We start from the raw sequence: 17668 nt of genomic DNA on the forward strand, positions 1-17668 counted from the left end.
TTTTAAGCAGTTCATATTAAGAAACAAAATTATTTGTGTATTTTTGTCCTGATCAAATCCAAGCAATTAAAATATGTATGTTCATACTTAATTTTTAAACAGTAATGATAATAATAATAGATCATTATTATCATATATGGAGCAATAATATTTGAAAGATAGATTGATGGGTAGATGGATGATAGAAAGATACACAGACAGATGATAGATAGACACTTTTAACTGAATTGTCATGGAAAAAAACAGAATATGTCCAAAGGCCCCTTCAAATGAAGGTTTCTGGTGTATTTTTGTTTGTGTGATTATTGGTTGATCTATTTTTTTTGTTTGTTTGTTTTTTTTCAAGATAGTGTACTCTGTGTAGCTTTGGAGCCTGTCCTGGAACTTGCTTTATATACAAGGCTGGCCTCAAACTCATGGAAATCTTCCTGCCTCTGCCTTCTGAGTGTTGGGATTAAAGGTTTGTGCCACCATCACCCTGTTTATAGTCTGTTTTATAATGAATATATGTTGCAAATCATAGAAATCAAGGCATTATATTTGCTCAAGGGCTGGCATGTGAGACCTGCTGAACACTGAACTGCACAGGTAGGGAATCTTAAGTTTAGACAAACATTACACAAAATGATTTGCAAAATTGCAAAATTAAAATATTTTTGCCATTTTCATTTATTTTTTAAATATTCAAATGAGTATTTCATGTAGTATGACTATGACCACCCTCCATTTCTCCATTTTAAATTCCCGTATTCCCAAATTTCAACTCAAGAATTAAATTGTTAAGTTTTATGTCTTCAAAGATAATTTCTGAAAATTTACACTTAATAAAAGTCATCGGTTTTTCACAAGATGACATGGATTAAGAGGTGTGGATATCTAGACTTTCTTGTGTTTCCTAGCAAAATGCTGAAAATGGTTCTTTATATACTTTTTTAGATTCTTTATGCACTATTTTATTTAGCTAGCAATGAAGAATTGACAGCGTCATGATTGGGCTTCAAAACAGTTGAACAATTTACGAGTCAAATCTGCAGCACAGTAGATGCATGTATAAAAGGTTAACTTCATTATGACCTAAGTTTTGTAAGAGGGGAGAAGTTGAGAAATGTCATGTCAAATTAATGCCTGCAAATTATGATGCTAATGGCTTGCAGCAGGTGTTTCTGCACTGAATTCTTATGCTCTTTAAGCAAATTTTGAAGTTAATGTTAAAATGCATCTATTATTCAGTCTTGACTTATTTTCTTGTCTGTCATTAAAGAGTGGTTAGTAATCATGAATACAAACACTAGATTTTGCATTTTAATATAGCATGTTAACCATCTTGACTTTCAGGATTCAACCATGATGTTTGAAGAGGTAGTGGTTTCTTTCAACAAAGAATATGATATTAAAATTTCAATTTAAATATGCTTTTAAGAGATTCATTTGCATACAAGAAACATACTTTGAGAAAAAAAAATGTAAGTGTTCTATAGCTGTAGAGTAAAATTTCTCATCTTCAATATTACAGAAACTTGGGCCAAATGATTAGTGCTTTGGGGAGGTTGACTTGGATATAATTTATCAAGTATTGTATATAAGAAATTATGAAATATGAATGGATTGTCTATTAACACCCTAACACAAAAGGTAAACAATGGCAAAATAAAAACTAAAACACAATAAAGTCACAAGGCAGGTGCCCAAACAAAGGCATATCAATAAAGTCAATCACAAATGATTGCTTTCATGTTTATTTTAAATACAAATCAAGGGATGAAACAGAAACTTAATTCATACATAAGAAATATGAATTCACAGTTTAGAGATGCAAGACAGAGGCAGGGCAATAGAAACAGGAAGACACTGTTTTCATACTCGGGTAGGTGCAAATAGTATGGTGATGAGATGAGTGTTTATAGAAACAGATGCCTTGTGTTGACAGATTAGGAAGGATTGGCAACACATGCAATTGGTTCAATCAAACAGGAACCTAGGGAAATAAAAATACATTTCACATACATTCCATACTTTACTTTTGATAAACATGGAAATTGTTTCATAGCCAATGTGTTAATTAGACTCATAGGACTTATTGTTCAGTTTGATTAAATACAGTGTTGCCCATCAGTGAGGAAGAACACAGCTGGCTTCAATAAATGTTGCTGTATTCAAGGATACAGAATCTTCAAGGACCTCATATTTATCTTTCCCCACTTGTACCTTTTCATTGAAATAATGTACAAAAGGTTATATGCATATCTTAGTATGTAAGAAACAAAACAGATTTCATGTCATATTTACCGCATTAGCTACGATTGTCTGCCCTCTGACCCAGTTATAAAAAGTAACTATGTATTTACAAAATTGTATCTAAAGGAAGAAAATTAAAAATGTTGACAAATGTTTTATAGATTGGTGGTGATTAGTAGTCACATAAATATGCAATCGTGAAAATAAGATTTATGTGGTCAAGTGAATATGTATTATATGGTGAAAGCACAGTATATTGTTTCAGAATCCTTCCTCATTCACCCTTTTATTTCCTTATTAAGCTCTGTTATCAAAAGAAAGTCAGTTTTGCTCCCCCACCCCAGAGTTCTCTATTCTTTTTTGTCTGGGTAAGAAAACAATCAATTACATATTTATAAAAGAACTGTAAAATCTTAACATATATTTGTACTGATGATATTTTAAAAGTTCACTAAGATGTTTACAGAAGTCTTCACAAACTTTCTGGTTTTAACAGTTTTCATCAGTTGTCTCTGGTTATAGGAATCCGTATATTTCAAAAATTTAGTCTGAAATATGTACTCATATATTAGTAGATATTTCTTTATTTCTTTAATGATATCTCTCAACATCACATGAGTCATGTTTTGTATCAGTTTTAAATCAACCATCTAGGTATATGTTTCCATTCATTCCATTTTGGAAATAGATGAAAAATTCATCTATAGCAACACTAAGACACCGATAAGACATTTCCAGAGTTATCAATAATCACTAGAAGACACAACTTGCCATGAGTTCAGGGTGCACATGTCACCAACAGAAAGTAATAAAATATTTCTATTTTCAAACTTTCCATTTTATTTTTATTTTTATCATAATGTATTTATTCTTTCCTTGGTATATCAATTAAGAGAGGCTCGTATTTGGGAGCCCATCCCACACACAGGGATACATTCTCAGTGTAACATATGGGGGTGAGCCTAGGCCATATCCCAAATGAATGACAGAGTTTGAAGACTCTGCATTGCCTCACCCTCCCTGAGGAACAGAAAGGGGATGGGCTGTGGTTTGGTGGGGGTGATATGGGAGGATGGTAGGGTGATGGAACTCTGATTAACATATAAAAAAAACCTTGTTTCAATTCAAATAAAAGATGAGGAAAAAAAAGAGTCCAGTATTTATGAAGCTTACTAGACTACTTTCAGAAAAAGTCACTTTTTAAACATCTCATTAATCTTCAAATTAAAATCAGCATCCATGATTTTCATGTCAACAATGTTGTCCTCAGTACTCTCTGAGATTGGTGTAGACAAATTCTTTACACATATGAAAAAGCAAAGAAGGAGAGAAAGAAAGAAAAATGTAGAAAAGGACATAGTATAAGGAAAGAAAAAGAAATAAAAGTAAATAATCCTTAAATAATCTTTGCAATAATATAAATGGTGCCTCCGGTACACAAATTCATTTTGTTTCTCTTACTATCACTTTCACTAATGATTCTTGATCTTGCTGTTAACATTTTTTTCTGTCTCTTATGTTTTATAAATGAATATGTTGCAATAAGTCTTTGGGCATTTTTGTCATTGTATTAATATTCTATGTTACCTTATTCACATAGAATTTCAATTCCATCTGTAGATTCATGAAAACCTTAAATTATATCCCCTGAACCTGCCAATTTTGATCTAAATCTGACTTCAGATTCCAGTTGCCCAATGAATTATGAACTCTTACTAAAGAAAATAAACTCAGGGATTCTCTTCTTGACAAGGTAAAATTAAGCATTACTTGAATCTTGGTTGTTTATTTAAAACATCTTTGCATTGTTCTTTTAATCACTCTTTTATAAACCCATGCATGTCATCCACCAGTTCCTTTAAATCCAGCCATAAAACATATCCTCGAAGATAAAGACAGTTTTTTTGCTTAGAATTTATTTCTGTATTGCTTAATTTAGGCGTTAAAATTTAATTGGTATGTTTCTCCTTTCCCTTTCCTCTTTCCATATCTTCCCATATATATACCCTTCAACCCCTCAAACTTTATGGCCTCTTCTGCATGAATACTACAAAGCACTGTCTTTTCAAGGTAAATCTACTCACTACCACTGTAGCCCTCCTGCAGAACTTTGAGCCTTAGCTTCAGTAGTTTTTGTTTGTTTGTTTTTTGTTTTGTTCTTTTTTTCTCATTTTTAATTAATTTATTTTTTTCTTATTTTACATATTGATCCCAGTTCCCTCTCCCTGACTCCTTTTCTTCCTCCCTCCCATGCCCTGAACCACTCTCCCACTTCCCCACTCCACAGGGATGGTGGTGCATTCCAGGAGGAGTCAACAATATCTGTCAAGTCATTTGTAGTAGGGACTAGGCCCTCCCTCCTGCCTCTAGGTTAAGGGAGTATCCCTCCATAGGGACCATGCTCCCAAAGTCCTTTTGTGTACCTGGAATACATCCTGGTTCCACTGTTAAAGTCCCTTAGATTGCCCAGGCCTTCTAACTGAGATCCATGTTAAGTAGCTCTGAGTAGGTCCAATGCTGGTTTCCCAGTTATCAGTCTTGGGGCACATTGGCTCTTCCTTGTTCAGGTCAGCTGCCTATGTGTGTTTCTGTAGCCTGGTCTTGTCCTCCCTCTCTGCATCTGGATTCCAGTTCTGCACAGTGTTTAGTTGTGGTTGTCTGCTTCTGTTTCCTTCATCTATAAGTTGAGGGCTCTATGTTAGCCAACCATCTCATTATCAGGGAAGGGCATTTATGGTAGTTTCCACTATTGCTCAATCTGTTAGTTGGGGTCAGTCTTGTTGGTATCTGCATATTTCTCTAGAGTCAGTTTTCTCTTCAAACCTATAATGGCTCCCTCTTTTATGGCCTCTTTCTCTCTCTCTCTCTCTGACTCTCTCTCTCTATCATCTATCTATCTATCTATCTATCTATCTATCTATCTATCTATCTCTCTATCTCTCTCTCTTTCCCTCTCTCTTCTATCCCTACCCTGACTCAATCTTCCTAGTCCTAGTTGCTTTTGTTTCCTCCCCTACTCTTTCTCCTAGCTCCCACTCCACGCATCACCCCCATCCCTCCTAATATACTCAGGAGATCTTGTTCCTTTCCTCTTCTGCGAGGGACCTTGTATGAATCCTTTAGATTCCTCCTTGTATCTTAATTTCTCTGGCAGGGTGAATTATAGGCTGGTGATCCTTTGCTCTATGTCTAAAATCCATATATGAGTGAGTACATACCATGTTCCTACTTTTGTGACTGCAGGCAAAAGGATGGAACAAAAGAAACCATCCTAAATGAGGCTTCAGTAGGACTTGCTACTCCCTTCTGAACCATTGTCTCTGCTTTAATTCATGGACTACTCTGCCATTCTCCTTTGAGGCTCTGGTCAAAATTGGCAATGAGTGATTGTATTCTTAATATTCTTTGGATATAAACTCTATGTTAGGATTAATCTTTTCTGTTATGTTCACTTTTGTACCACTGCAACCCACAGTCTGTCTTTGAACAAAAGCTATTAAGTTTGTCAAACCATTAAGTCAATTTTTGTTTGTCAATATTTCTCAGTGTCTTCCTATTTAGAGCCCTCACCTAGTAGCTGATGGAAACAGAAGCAGACACCCACTGAGCTCTACTGGAATCCGGATGCAGAGAAGAAGGAGTGATAAGAATGGGGACATGACCAGGCTACAGAAACCTACAGAGACATCTGACCTGACCTGACCAGGGGGAGTTAATGGACCACCAGACTCATAGCTGGGAAGACAGCATTGGACCGGACCTACCCAGACCCCTTGTACATGAGTCTCATTAAGAAGGTCTGGGCAGTCTAAGGAACCTCTGACAGTGGAAACAGGATATATTCCTGGTGCATGAAAGGACTTTGGGAGCACAGTCTCTATAGAGGGATACTCCCTTAACCTAGAGGCAGGAGTGAAGGCATAGTCCCTACTTTAAATGATTACACAGATTTTGTTGATCCCTCTTATCAGGCATTACCCTCCCTGTGGAGTGGGGGAGGGGCGAAGGTGGGAAGGGAGGTGGCAGGGAGGGAGAGGGAACTGGGATCAATATGTAAAATAAGAAAAAATAGAAAAAAAGAGTCTGAACCACTAACCAGAGAGCTTTCATGGGACTGTCCTAGGCCCTCTTCAATCATGTTACAGTTGTGTAGCTTGGTATTCTTGTAGGATTCGTAACAGTGGGAGGAGGGCTGCCTCTGGTTTCTGATGCCTGCTTTTTTGGACCCTTTCCTTCTACTGGGTTGACTCATAGGAAAAGAGTTACCTAGGCTTACTAAAACTTAAAATCATTTTGCAGGCTCTTTTACTTGGGAAACCTGTCCTTTTCTGAAGAGAAAAAAGGAGGAGTGGGTGGGGGAACAGGGAGGGAAGGTTAGGGGGGGGAATGGAGAATAGGAGGGAGGGGCAAGAGATCATATTATTAAAAATTAAGTTACATAACTTTTCAACTTTCAGTGAACTTTGTTATGATTATGTTGCATTTCCATGCATTTAACTTTTACATAAAAGTATATTTTTTCTCTTTTTCATTTTTATTATTTTATAAATAAGCAATTCATTTGTCAAGTTATAGAGAATTTTTGATCAATCCTCAATAAGATATTGTTCTGTTGTATGTAATATTTATTTGCTTGCTTGTTCTCTTTTATTATACTGTATATACAGTTTCTTTATGTGGGGTTGGTATCATGATAATCTATATAATTGGAGAAATAAATTTGTTACTTTGCTTTTTAATTCAAGGTCTTTTGCAGGACACAATATAAATATTAATAAAAGCACATTAAATATACATGCAATACATGTAATTCATAAATAGATTAATTTAAGTTAATCAACATCCTTTCAATATAATAGTAAACCAGAAAACTGATGATTCTAATGCTTTTATAAAGAAAAACAATAAAAATAACGTGTTTGTAGAAGTGTGGGTTGATATTAGGGTTTTTAATTAGATGTTATCGGTGTTCCTGTCCGTTTTGACACCAATACCAAGCTATTTTCAGGAAAATAGCTCTATAATAGAGCTTGAAGTTTGGGATGATGATGCCTCTGGAAGTTCCTTTATGGTACAGTGTTGATTTGGCTATCCTGGGCCTTTTGTTTTTTTCATATAAAGTTGAGGATTTTTCTTTCAAGGTCTGTGAAAAAGTGTGCTGGGATTTTGTTGAGAATTGCATTGAATCTGTAGATTGCTTTTGGCAAGATTGCCAGTTTTTAATACAGTGATCCTACTGTCCAAGAAGATAGGAGATCTTTCCATTTTCTTGTATCTTCTTTGATTTATTTCTTTAAAGGTACAAAGTTCTTGCTATACAGGTCTTTCACTTTTTGGTAACATTACCCCAAGATATTTATTGTTGTTTGTGGCTATTTTAAAAGGTGATTTCTTTGTCAGCCCCTTAATATTCTCTACATAATAGATCTACTGATTTTTTTTTGAGTTAATCTTGTATTCTGCTATTTTGCTGAAGGAGTTCCCTGGTAGTGTTATTCTGGTCACTTATGTAAACTATCATATCATCTGCAAGTAATGAGAGTTTCACTTCTTCCTTTGCAATTTGTCTGCTCTTTATCTCCTTTTTGTTTTCTATTGCTTTAGCTGCTAGAACTTCAAGTACTGTATTGAAGAGATATGGAGAGAGTGGGCAGCCTTGTCTTGTTCTTATTTTAGAAGAATCACATTGAGTTTCAATCCATTTAGTTTGATGTTGGCTGTTGATTTGCTCTATATTGCTTTTATTATGTTTAGGTATGTTTCTATTTTCCCTGTTCTTTCTAAGTGCTTAATCATGAATTGGTACTGGATTTTGTCAAAGGCTTTTTAAGCATCTAGTGAGATGATCATGTAGTTTTTCTTTTTCGGTTTATTTATATGGTGGATTTATATTGATGGATTTTTGTATGTTGAACCATCCTTGCATCCCTGCATTCCTGGGTTGAAGCTTACTTGGTCATGGTGGATGATTTCTCTGATGTGTTCTTGCATTCTATTTTCCAGTATCTTATTGAGTATTTTTGCATCAATGTTCATGAGAGATATTTGTCTGTATTTTTCTTTCTTAGTTGTGTCTCTGTGTGGCTTATGTACTAAGGTAACTGTTGCCTCGTAATGAGACTTCCACCTCTATTGTGTGGAAAACTTTGAGGAATATTGGTAATAGCTGTTCTTTGAATTTCTGGTAGAATTATGCACTTAAACCATCTGGCCCGGGGCTTTTTTTGGTTGGCAGACTTTTGATGACTGCTTTTATTTCATTAGGGGTCTATTTAAATTTCTTATGTGTTCTTAAGATCTATCTTTTCATACACAAAGTTAAATGAAAACTCACTGTTAGAATGGAATGTTTCAGAGTTATTTACAGTCTACATGCTGACTCTTACTGAAATATTTATTTCAATGTATTACACAACCATACAGCATATTAGTATATTTCATGCAATATTGTCAGTGTTTGAATTAGTCTAAAATATATTGCCTATATAAAACTGAATATATCCCCAAACCTAAAAGCCTCAAGATTTCTAAGAGGTCACTAGTAATGAAAGAAAAGTACTTTTCTCTATATTTCCTCAACTATTCATGAATCTCTTCAACGCAATTCAGGGGAACCACTCATATTTTTACTCCAGGACACAAAGCCTTAGTGAGACTATTATACCTCTAGTTGAAAGCATGCAAGAGAAACAATTCTGCACAGCTAACTTATTTGATGTTGCTTTGTGTTAGAATCCAGGAAAGAATAAATCCTTTGACCCATCTGTTCTCTTGAAAATGTCCTCTAGTAGAATTGCTCAAAAACAGCTTTGTTATGGATCACCTTAGCTCCTTGTCAATCCTCAGTTAGATTTTATGCTCAGGTTTCTAGAAAGCAAATCAAGATCAAATTATACAAAATGTACATCTGTGATGAGATTTCTTCTTGATTAAATCAGGAGATGCTGTCCTTCCTTTAATTTGTTGCACAAAATTAGAGATGACTATAAAGTACATTTGCCAAGAATACAGAAAGAGGATGGATAATGAATATGAAAATAGGAAATAAACATGAAAACATGGTTCAAATATGTGAACAGGTTTCCAGATATTAAATAGCTACCATATGTTCAATATATGTGGGAAGAAATATTTGTAGCAAAGTATGAAATTATGGTTTACAAGGGTTTCACAATTGATTTGGAAAACTTATATTGCTAAAAATAAGTTACTGGCTTTATCTCTATCACATAATTATATAAAATATAGATGATATAAAATAATCACAAAATGAAATAGATGTATTTAGTAATTAGAAGCAATTTTGTATATTTGTTTATTTATTCAAAATAGTAAAATCAATCAATAGGGACATGTCCAATTCCAGAAGAATTTAAAAATTATTAAAGATGGGGACAAAGACTGAAGTAATATCTTCTTTGCTAAGGATGCATACTTTCCTAACAGAAGACAAGATATGATTCTGAGCATCAACATGGATTTATTCACAATTGCTCACACCCCCAGCACTTAAGAATCTGAAATCCTTTAATACTCTAGGTGGGCATCTAAAATAATATGCTTATACTCACATACAGGCACACATGGATATTAAATTCTTTTAATATGAAAAGAATGGAAGTATAAAATTATCTTAGTTTAATTTTAACAGTTTCCCATAATTTGATTTGTATGTAATCATTGAAAGGCTCTAATACCCAAATATAGCATTGTTTCCTTAATTTGATTTATGCATTCTGATTAGTATTTATATTTTTTAAAAATAGTGACATAAGCACTTTATGTACCAATGAAAAACCAGATTGAATGAAAACAAAAAAACACTCAACAACAAAAACACTGGATTTTGAAATACCCACTTTAATTTTGTCTGGGAAGTCCCCCTGTTTGCACTTTTATGATGAAGGAAAGCATCCTCTCTGTGGAATGGGGATGTGATGAGATGGGATGGTGGTCAGGGGTAATGGGAGGGAGGAAAAAAAGGAGGTAGAGATGGAGAGGGAACTGGGATCAATATGTAAAATAAGATAAAAAAATAAAGAAAAGAAAAAAAAGCAATTTTGAAACTTAGTATTACTAAAATCCACTCTAAGTAATTATATCTATGGAAGCTTGATATATTCTAAATACATAGTAATACTATTCCACTATTCAAGCTATTTTAAAAGAAAAATTAATTTTAAAATACAAGTATCTGAGAAAAATTTCAGAAGGAAATAGCTACATTTTAGCTCATGTTCGTCAAGTACACTTTTCAAATTTTATTTATAATATATTTAATCAAATAGTACTGCCTACATATTAAATATCTGCAATGTATTAGAACAAACAAGTACAGAATAGATGTATTACTGAAATTTCCCAGAGATGTGTATGTATAGATAGAGTTTTGAAAATAGATACACACTTATGTTTTACCTACCACTATATTTATGAAACTCAACAAAACATGAAAACTATAAAAAACAGTGTATAATTTGGCCATCTTTATGAGTTATTAGAATTAAAATTCTTGGAATTATTGGACATAAGTGTATCAACATGAATCAAAAATACCCCAAAAGGTTTAGATCAATTTTTATACCTAAAGATCAATTGTGAGGATCTAAAATGTGACACATTTTTCTAAAAATATGTCAGAAATAAATAAAATATATATCAATCATTTTTATATATGTTCTGATCTTTTTTCTAACTAATAATATGGAAGAAATGGAAGTGAATCAAGGAAAGAAACTAAGTCTGTGATCCTTAATATTCTTTTCATTTGTTTTTGTTCTTTCAAGACAGGGTTTCTCTATGTAATGCTCTGACTCTCCTGGAATTCACTGTGTAGGCCAGGCTGGGCTTGAACACACAGAGATCTGACTGCTCTGCATCCTGAGTTCCAGGATTGAATGCATGTGACAACATTGTCAGGGTCTTAATTTCTTTCTAACAGAAATATCAAGAAGTATTTGGAGGAAAGAAAGCTAGACTAATCCAGGTATCTTATTTATCATTGCCAAACAGTTAAAGTCTAAGAATCAATTCAACTGTCACATTTTTTGAAATCATAATTATTTTATTACATAAGAACATATTAATTTATTCACTGTATACCACACCTTATTAGTAAAATGAATAACAAAGACATTCAACATTTAGTTTCTAACTTTTACTCCATTTTAATTTATTTTTATTTTACATATTGATCCTAGTTCCCTCTCCTTCCCTTTATGTCTCCCTCCGTCCCTCCCTCTTTACCTCTCTCCCCACATCAAATGCATCCTGACCACCCTCGTCTGCCACTCTACCCCCACTCCACATGTAGGGTGAAGCCATTCAGGAGGGGTTATCTAAATCTGCCAAGTCATTTGAAGTAGGAACTAGGACTTCTCTCCTGTATCTAGATAAGGGAGTATCCCTCCATGGGGGATGTGCTCGCAAGGTCCTTTTGTGCACCAAGAATACATCCTGGTTCCACTGTCTGAGGTAACTTAGACTGCTCAGGCCTTCTAGTAAGACCCATGTTCAGGGGTCTCAGAAGTCAGTCCCATGCTGAATTTGAAGCTATCAGTCTGGGTGCCCATTAGCTCCTCCTTTTTCAGGACAGCTGTCTCTATGTGTTTCTGCAACCTGGTCTTGTCCTCCCTCTTTACATCTGGGTTCTCGTTCGGCTCAGTGTTTAGTTGTGGGTGTTTGCTTCTGTATCTAACAGGTACTAGATGAGGGCTCCATGATGGTGGATAATTAGTTATTGATCTCATTATCAGGGAAGGGCATTTATGGTAACCTTTCCAAAGTTGCTCAAATTGTTAGTTGGTATCAGTCTTGTAGGTCTCTGGACATTTCATTAGGTTCAGTATTCTCTTCAAACCTATAATGTCTCCCTCTTTTATGTTCTCTCTCTCTCTCTCTCTTTCTCTTTCTCTCTTTCTTTCTCTCCTTTTCTCTCTCTTTTCTGTATTCTATACCCAAATGATTCACATCCATGCAACAAAGACAAGTGCTTACCTATGTTCATAGCAGCATTATTTGTAATAGCAAGAAGCTGGAAGCAACCTAGATGCCCCTCAACTGAAGAATGGATAAAGAAAATGTGGCATATATGCACAATAGAATACTACTATGCAGAAAAAGACATTGGAATCTTGAAATTTACAGGCAGGTGGATGGAACTTGAAGAAACAATTCTGAATGAGGTAACCCAGTCACAAAATGAGGAACATGGTGTGTACTTACTCTTATATGGATTTTAGACCTAGAGCAAAGGATTTCCACACTATAATTCACACAGCAAGAGGAACTAGGATACAAGGTGGATTCTAAGAGATTAATATAAGGTCTCTCACAGAAGGGTGAAGGGACAAGTTCTCCAGAGCACATGGGGAGTTTGGTGGGGGGAGCAGTGATTGGAGACTTAACTAGGATAATTGAAGGGAAGGATAGGAAAGCACATGGGCCTAGGAAGATTGAGTCAGGGGAGGAATAGAACACAACTTTCATATTTTTATTGATATTTCCTTTTTATTTATAATTACTATATTATTGACAATAGCTTCTTAGGCCCATTGGTTTTACTCACCTAATTTATAATTTTTTTTCATTTTGTTATTATCTTAAATTATTATATAACAATAAATATAGGTGTAATGTATAACATGTGACCACAGATTTTTAGATATATGAATAGTATTTTCTAAAGAAAATTAGATATTGACCCTGTTAGTTAATTATAGGAACATTGCATATTTAGTTTTAATTATTATATATGTTACTTATAAATAATTAAGTATAAAATTCAGATAAAGTATAATGCAAATAGCATAAAATACTTATATTTTCTTCTTTCTTTATTAATTTTAAAGTTCATAATGATTACTATTGTACATAATTTCAACCTCCACTCCAGCATCCCTTTTCATTTTCATTTGTGTCCCCGTACTCCCTCTAATAATCATGACCTCTCATTCTTTAATGAATATTAAATACAACCTGCTGAGTTCCTTCTCTTTTGGTTATATTATATGTGTTTGCTCTTTCCAACCGATATCTAAATTTGGAGTATTCGTTTCTCAATCATATTTCTAAATTTGTGAGGCATGACAAAAATGCTAAGCTTCCTAGATCTTAGTTTACAAATATATAAAGACATGGGTTTGGCTGAAAACATTTTCATGAATAACTGCAGGAGGATCTTCCAAACTGCTGTATTCTCCTCCTGCTAAATCAACTACAATCCTTTTATAGGAGCTTGGAATGAAAACCTGTGTTCTTACCTCAAGCAGTCATGAAAAAAAAAAAAAAAAACCTTGTATGGCTGCACACACTTGTAATCTCAGCAGCATTCTTGTCAGAGATGGCAAGAATAAGTGGGTTACTAGCTCTAGAATGAATGAGAGACTCTTCCTCAAAGTCGATAGTATAGTAACAAAAGTTCACACTTGACATTCTTCTCAGGCCACTACTCAGATACACATGCACTTGTACCTATAGAGAAATGTGCTCACACATGCATACTGACACTGCACACATACTCACACAGTCACATTCACACACCGACACAGATGTGTGCACACACATGCATTTAATATATTAAAGTAATATTTCACAGTACTTGCAGTTCATATACATGTTCTATCTCATATATGAAGCATTGCTGGTGAATTAAGTTTCATGCTCACATTATCTCCACATGTTGACTTCATTGGATGAGAAAGCCTCTACAGAGAAAACCAAGTTAAAATGAGGCTATTAGAATGACTTCTAATTGAATATGGCTGACTTTCTGGCCAGAAAGGAAAATACACCACAGTGACAGACACAGAAAGATGATAAAGTGAAGGATATAAAAGTACATGGAGAGAATTCAGACAACAGGGCATATCTATTATTTATTCCACCCTAATTTTGGTATGTTTATTGGTTCAAATAATGCATAAATAAAAGCTTTTTTACACCATGTCCATACTGTCCTACTGTTACAAAAATGTAGATAATTAGAATACCAAAAATATTTTTAAATTACACTATGATAAATTTTATGTAAGAAAATACCTGTTATCAAAATTGATAATGATGAGAATGGAGGATTATACATCTTTGTGACATTATTAACAGCATGTAATTTGTCATTTGTAAATATAGACAATATTCAAAGAGTGCAAGATTAAATAAGTGTGGTAGGTATGGTATTTGGATAATATAATGTAATACGGTGACTTGGTTCTACAATAGATTTTAGCTGGTGTTCTGTTTGCTATCAATATTAACTAAGGTATAAGGACCTGCCTACTCTAAATATATGTGGCATCATCCACTGTGTGACATTCTGACTGAGGAATGAAAGGACAATGAAACAGATAACAGAATAGAATCCAGACAGTTCCCTTGCTCTGCTTCCGACCTGATGAAAAAAGAATAATCTGCCACTATACACCTCCATGGCCATTGTTACTCCCTCTTCTAAGCAAGGATTGAACATGTCATCTGAACATTTGAGCCCAATTAAATCTCTTACCTTAACTTGCACCATATCAAGTATTTGAACACAGAAACCATGTAATTAATACTGTCTATATTTATTTAAAAACACTGAGAAGTAACATAGACCCCATAGCTCACAGACCATCAACTCTGAAGAAAAATACCAAATTGTTCAGAACTTGAAACTTGAGATAGAGGATAAAAGGTGAAATTGATGTTTGAAGGATTGGCAAGTTTAGATTGTCTCCTAACTCAGGCAATGAAACATTTCCCTGTTGATGAAGGATATTGTGAGAAACACAACATTTTTATCAGTGTGACGCTTTGGACTCTAAAGAATCAGAATTTCTTTTTTTTTTAACCAGAATATTTCTATAACATTTTCATCTGTTTACTTTTTACATTCTATGTTCTTCATTATGTCAGATACAGGTTGCTTTTGGGCTAGCCATTTCTTTACTATTTCTGTAGTTTATGTTATTTGGGCAGGGTCAGTTGATAATTTTTCAAACTTATCAAGCAATCATAGCCTTTTTCATATTTTTAAAGCACATTCTTTAGAACACTGAACATGACTAATTTTCAGGCTACATTTACCCATCTTCAGATAGTTGCTATGTTCACTGTTGATTTTATTTCTTCTACTATAATGAAAACACATGGGCAGTTGTTTTAAAAATCGATTTGATTTAAGTTATGCCCTTGGTGCCTACAGAACACCTGACAAGTATTAAATGTCAGTAATTATCAGGTGTGCTAAAGACAAAATTAACTGGAAAAGATAATCATTTGCGTAGTCCTAAATCCCAGGGGGTTTGCAGGGCATATTTCCCTAATACTTTAACAATATGTGTATCTTAATCACCAATTTATTTACTCAGCTTGCCAATAAATCTTTCTCTTTGTATATTTCATGTGAATGGAGATTCATGCTACTTCTCACCTCTGTCATTGTTACCAGGATACACGGAGATTCTGATATCTTTTACAGACATCTGCCTTACTCGTAACAAGGGCTCCTAACTTGAACAGTCTATGTAAGTAGCTGGATTGATTATTTTAAATTACTTGAGTAAATGAGTGATTCACATCATATTAAAAAGTAAGGAGTCTGTGACTGCTGCTTTATTGTCTGTGAGCCCCTATAAGACCTGCTTAGTTAATTTTGTGGTGTATGACTCTGTGCAGGGTTATTTGCATGCATACATGTTGTAGTTGTGTTGCTTAGCATTTTTAAGGGTGTGCTGGCATCTCCATCTCTTCTGCCTACCCTCATAACCCTTTCTTCCTCCCGAGTTGCTTGTCTAGTTTTAACAGGGTTTGTGTCCAGTCTTAAGGCATCTTGTTATTCCATTTTCAGCAGATATCACTGGAAGGCCTGCTTTTTTCTGAAAGAAAGTGGAGGATTAGTGTATCCTGGGGAAAGGGAGGTGGCAGTAGAGGATGGTAGGAATGGAAGGAGGAGAGACTGCTGTTGGGATTTATTATATGAGAGAAGAATAAAAAAAATAGTAGTCATAATATTCCTTTGCTTCATATATGACTTGTTTCTCCACTTCTTTTGCCTCAATAGCTGAGATCCTGGGGATTTCTAGTTTCCTTTTAGATATATTGGCAAACTTTTATCTTAGGGCTTTGTCATTTGATGTCACTTGACCTTGGATGTCCCATAAGAGTGCCATGGCTACCACTGCACAATCATCAGAATTTACTCAGCCATATAAAGAGTATCTTATTCCAAGGACTCGCTTTTCCTTATCAGTGTTTTGTTGTTACCTTAGACATAATAACTTTATTTATTATGTATTTACTTATCTTGCTTACCATGGTTTTTACTATTAGTAATAAGCTTAAAAATTGAACATCTTCTTGTTTTTATTCACTGAAATCATGCAATTTGCAAAGAGGAGGTTCAGCAACATTTTTGAACATACACACATGCACACAGTAAAATGTATACAGAATAGACCCAAGCGACTTCTGTAAGTTAAGTTGAGAAATGAGCAGACATTTTAAGAGTTTGTGGTTCTGAGAACATCCAGTTCTTACCTTCTGTGTGTTAAAAATGCCACATTTTCAGGAATCTCTTCTGGACATATTACTATTTGGAGGACCCTACTAGTTCTACAGTTGATATTTATTTCAGCAAACATTTCTGTATACATCACATTTTTCTTTAAGAATGTGTTGACATTTTGAAATTCTTAATTATATAGGAACAATCTAATTCAACAAAACAAAGATAATAATTCAGTCTGGGTCAGTAGCTTGGTAGTAGAGCACTTCATTAATTATTTCTTTAAAACCCAGTAACACACACACATACACACACACACACACACACACACACACACACACTCTTTCATACACACTTACATGCACAAACACATGCGTACTTATACATACACAAATGCACACACATATGCACACACACACACACATGCACACACTCAAATGTACACACACATACACAGAAGAGATAGAGATAAAGAGAGAGAGAGAGAGAGAGAGAGAGAGAGAGAGAGAGAGAGAGCAGTTAGGGGAACTCTTCTTTGTGCCCGTTACCTTGTTACTGTGAACACTGAAAATAATGAAAATCAATCAAGAAAGTTATGTTATTTTAATTTCTTGAAATAAAAAATAAGTTGATTGTATATGTATGAATTTTATTTTAATATCTATTTTTCATTTTAAGTGTATGAACATTTTGTGTGTATGCACAAATATTATCACATATGTAGCCAGTGCCTTCAGAGACTATAGGAGGTAAATGCATTGTAGGTACTGGAATTAAAAACAATTTTGAGGTATCTTGTCTTGTGTGTGCTATGAAGTAAACTGTGTCCTATGAGGCACATAAATAATAAATAAAATCAGCAAGTGCTATTAATTACCAAGCCACCTCACCAGGCCCCAATTTACATTTAAAGCAAGACACTGTGAATCATTGACCTAATTTCTAACA

Source organism: Phodopus roborovskii, unplaced genomic scaffold, assembly GCF_943737965.1.
Source record: "Phodopus roborovskii unplaced genomic scaffold, PHOROB, whole genome shotgun sequence".
Taxonomy (NCBI): domain Eukaryota; kingdom Metazoa; phylum Chordata; class Mammalia; order Rodentia; family Cricetidae; genus Phodopus; species Phodopus roborovskii.